Consider the following 5,186-nt stretch of genomic DNA (forward strand, 5'->3'; position numbering starts at 1 on the left):
TCCTTCACAAAAGAAAAGTTGGTACGCAATGTTACCAGAAGAAGAAAAAATGAGGAAATTCGAAAAAAAGAGACGATAATTGTATGCAACCCACAAAAAAACATAGAAAGCTCTAACTATCGATGATGGAGAATTAACAATTTCCAATATCAGTTACATGACAAGAAATCAAGCTTCAACGCTTCTTTCGCATAGAGGAAAAGTTACAACAACTCATTATACATCTTTTGAAAAAGGTACTACAATATATTGTGAAGTCTTAGGTTATGATATTACCCTACATGAATTATTTCATAGGTATATATTAACCGTGATGATTTTGATAACAATAAGTTCTTGCTCTAAAGATGGAGGTTCTTGCGTAGATACAACTGCTTATTTTGATTCTCACGACTTGATAGGTATCATTCTTGACATAATTTTATTTACAAACTAAAAAAATAAGTATCTAAAATGGACATATATATATATATATGTAGGTATACCCGTTAACAACCGAAATTCATAAACTTCTATTCCACACATCGCCGAGATACTACCTCAAGTAGAGCCACGCGTTTACTGTGGAACCAAGAGATTTTATCATGAGCCTAAACACTTTTGTTTTGACGACCAAAATTTGGAGCGTGAAATGCAATTAGATCCTTTTTTTAGTTTTAGTGGATTCAAATTAATATTATAAATTAGAATAATTTATGGTTATTGTTTCAGTTGAACCAAAAAAATAAAGTATCCAGACTCCATTTTGGACAAATAAATGCAAGTGCAATTAGCTTTGAAGATGCAAACATTAGCGAGATAACACTATCTTGCTAACATATTTTGGCATGTATATAACATGAATACATTTGAACTTCTAGATGTTTCTTCGTCCATCCATAACTCTACTTTTCAATATTTTCTATTTCCAAATACTTACAACATTATGCTCTCAAATAACACTGCACATAACGAACCCGTGCAGTATGCACAGGCAGAGTCCACTAGTTTCTATTAAGAGAGGAAGCTGACATATTTGTTTGTCCTTATAATTTATTTTTAAAAAACTTCTATTTTTCTACAAATTAGTAGGTGCACACATTCGTATGGTGAGCAAGGTGCGCACGATAAACATTAATCACTAGATTATGAACATAAAGACCAATACCAATGAATATATACTAACAGAGATGTAGATATATTTATTTGGCTCGTTAGCCGTGTACATGTGTTCATTTGACTTGTTATTCATATACATTTGACTTGTTAGCCATATACATGTGCGCACCTTGTTCACCATACGAACCTGTGCACCATCTACAGATTGCTATCTTTCCTAAAAAGAGCATTTGGTACCAATATGAGGTGCTAGACGCGAGTCTCTTGTTTCACATATAGAGGAGACAATTTCATCTCATGAGATAGGAATATATTTAGCTATTTCCTTGATTATGTTTGAAGATAATCCAAACAAAAGAAATCTATTAAATAAAGAGAATTAAATGTTGGTTTATTCAATTAACTTTATGTATTCTACTTTCGATTGTTTTATTAAAAATGATAATGTTGTTATAAAATTTATATTATTATTTGAAATGAAATTTTGGGGTAAACTTAGAGTTCATATGCAACATTGTAGTTTTTAAAATTTCAATTATTTTCAAAATTGTAGGTTATAATCACATTGAGCATGTATATTAGTTCAACAAGAAGTATAAATATAAATTATCATTAATTTGTAAAACCAACTCATTTTGATTCCCAAATCTGGAATAAATGATAGTTAGGGGAAGAATAATAAATTTTTAATTGATATATGTTTAGTGTCTTGATTCTCTTTGTATGAACTTGAAATAAGTCTGATCTATAAGTAAAAGAGTTGCCCTTACCCAGGGGCGAAGCCAGAACTTTGTATTTACGGGGGCCGAAACTATATATATACACAATTAAATCTATTTACGGGGGCCGAAACTCTATATATATGCAATTAAATCTTTAAATTATATACAACTTTAGGGAAGTTAGTTAAGCATAAATAGAAGTCTTAAAATTTCGACCGGGGCCGCGGCCCTCCTAGGCCCCTCAAAAGCTTTGCCCCTGCTCTTACCCAACATTTATTTGTGTTAGAAAATTAAAATCAATTGTACATGAGTATATAATGAGAAAAAAGTAGAAAAGAAGAATAAACCGAAAGTGGGCCCAACTAGATCGAAATATTTTTGTCATCTAATGGTAAGTTGGTATATCTAAAAACTAGTCGCATATGCACACGATGCATGCGTCAACATGTCAATTGACCAAATTGGTAAAAAAAAAAGTGACGCTTAATAACAAATTGATAAAAAAAAATTGCTCTAGCGACAAATTGGTAAAAAAAAAAAAACTAGTCGCATATCACTCGGTCAGCTTTATCCGTTTCAAAAGGAAGTGACTTGGTCGACACTATTCTCTTCTTAAGAGAGTCACTCGGTCTGCATTCAATATAGGGAGTCATTCGGTTGACACTCCTCCAATAAAAAGTCACTAGGTCTGTGGTATTCCTTTCCACAAGGAGTAACCTGGAAGACATCTCTTTCTCAAGCGGTAAGTGACCCCGTCGGTGTCATGATTCACTCGAACTACCTCCCTCGGCCAACCATCGGTAGGAATTAAACATGTTATTATTTCGCCACGAATGGGCGCCACTCAGTCGAAACTCCATGATCCCCCATCCCTGGCGTGTGGCTAATTGTTTGGGCTCAATTGATCAGCAACCCAGTTAGGGCACAAAAAGCCTCCTAAGGCCTTGGATAGGTGCCAGTAGTGGGTCCCACCATTGAGTTGACCTAATCAAGAGTTTGGAGATCCACTAAAGGGCTGAAATAATCATTGCTTGAAAAAGCAACATAAGCCGTTGATCCCAAGAAAGCCCATCCAACCAATGTTTCCTGTCTGAAAATTCCCAACACTATAAATACCACTAGCCTCATTAATGAACATGTATTCAATTCTCACCCAATTAACAAACTAGAGCATTTCTCTCTACCTCAATCATAAACTAATTTGAGCGTCGGAGGGGGGGGGGGGGGGGATCCCGGAACAACTAACCCTCGAGGTAGCCTAGCCGTGTTTTGCATGTTTCCGATGTACGGACAATCCATTCAGACTAATGCTCTTGGGACTCTCTCCTACTTAGCACACATCATCATCCTTAATTCCTATACATAAACACTTTTTATTCTGATGAGAATTAAAAAAACCATTTAAGCCAGTGTTAAGTTGATTTTGGCTCCTCTAATATTACTAGTGGAGATATTTGATTTTTGTTAATTAAATAATTTTTTTGGCATATTATGAAATGTTGAGATTTCAGTTTCAGAACAATACTTCCATTAATGGAATTGGGAATGCAACTTTTAAACTTTCATGAATTAACTTGATATTACTCCATACCTCCATATGAAACAAAGGAAATAGAAATGAAGTGTTATAAATTTGTGTCAATTATGTAAAGTTAAATCTTATCGCATATTATGTGGAGTTTTGTTATCTAATTTGGTAAACTTGGCACAAAGAACTAGCTAGGTCAACCACCTAGGTCTCATCCTTTATCTCCTTGTTCTACATCCCTCGATATTCTCTATATCTAACTCTCATTATTTCTCCTAATTTTAATTTTCTTAATTGGAAGTAAAAATCTTGAGTCTAATCTTTAGTTTCTCAGGTTAAAAACCCTTTTAATTCAATTTTGTGTGGAACTTATTTTCCACCATTCTAGTGAAAATATTTGTGTTGCCAATGAATTTTCATACAATTCAGATAATTGTTGTGTGATACTCCATTTCCTTTCTTTGAGTTGTACTAATTAAATATTTTTGGGTATATTTTGGGGATTGAATATTATTCCCCTTCTTTAAGTTTGTATGCAGATTTGAGGTTGGAGGATAACATATAAAAGATTGAAAAATTAGAGTCATCACAAGAGGATAGGAGAGCAACAAATACAATCTATTATGTACTAATATATTTGAAAAAAGTAAAGATTTACTAGTTCCTAGAAGGTGACAAATGTACTTGGCACAATTAAAGAAATAAAGGCGAAAAGGTTGGATTATATTGAGTTTCCTAATTATAAAATGAGAATGCTTTAGGAAGACCACCTTTAGAAAAAGTGATAAAATATAAACACTAAATTAAAAATTCTTATTCTTATTATCATTATCAAATAACAATAGGAAAAACTAAATTTCGAATATTCTAATTAAATGTAAACCGAACCATATCCGATCTTTAATTTATTCGAAATTTTTTCAAAATATTTGTATATTCTTTTTTCTAATAATTAGACAAAATACGAACCTAATACTCTATGTTAGTAATGTTACCCTTAACATAGTAACATATGTCCCTTATAATTTGTGATAGATCTGTTTTAGTGGCTTTTTATCGCCTTCTAATTTTGTTGAATAGCTTCTTCAACTAACGAGTATTCGAGTAACGTCATTAATAAGTTTTTTTTTTGAAAGAAAAGGGATTTCATTAATATTTCGCCAAACGGCACTTACAAGTCATTTCTGAAAAACATAAAATTCTAATAGAAATACATATCACCCTAGAAATGTAAACATCGCAGATTTGACTTAATTTTGCCTTAATAAAAATCTTCATCTGAATCAATGCAATCTGTGAGTTCGCTCTGGTTCGGCATACGATCTGCAGATGCGGAAATTTTGGGATGAACGTACTCCAATAGTCTTCCATAATTTTACAGAAGTTGTGAAACCCTAATTTTTCATGTTGAGTCTCGAACTTCAACCAATGAGAATAATTTCTCATATATTCTCATTACCTAAAAACAAAAGAACCATACACAACTCCCATAGGGGAGAAGGAGATTTCCAAAACAGAAACTAAAAACCCCATAAAAGGGTTTGAGAAAATCTCATAAAGAGATACTAATTTATTGAACAAAACAAGAAAATGAATTAAAAACTGAAAATAAAAGGGAAAAAGGGGCTTACCATGGATTTTTGAGAGAGAAAAGGAGAGGGGAGGCTAGGGTTTTTTTTCAAAGTCATTAATAAGTTGATAACACTCCAAAACACAAAAAGGATAGTTCATAGATTAAACTAAATAAAGGATGAGGAGCTAGCTCATGTGGTAGATCATTCCCCTCTGATTTCTGAGGTGAGGGGTTCGATCCTTACCCCCAACATTATGTTGGGGTA

Source organism: Beta vulgaris, chromosome 4 (assembly GCF_026745355.1).
Source record: "Beta vulgaris subsp. vulgaris cultivar EL10 chromosome 4, EL10.2, whole genome shotgun sequence".
In the NCBI taxonomy this organism is placed as follows: Eukaryota; Viridiplantae; Streptophyta; class Magnoliopsida; order Caryophyllales; family Amaranthaceae; genus Beta; species Beta vulgaris.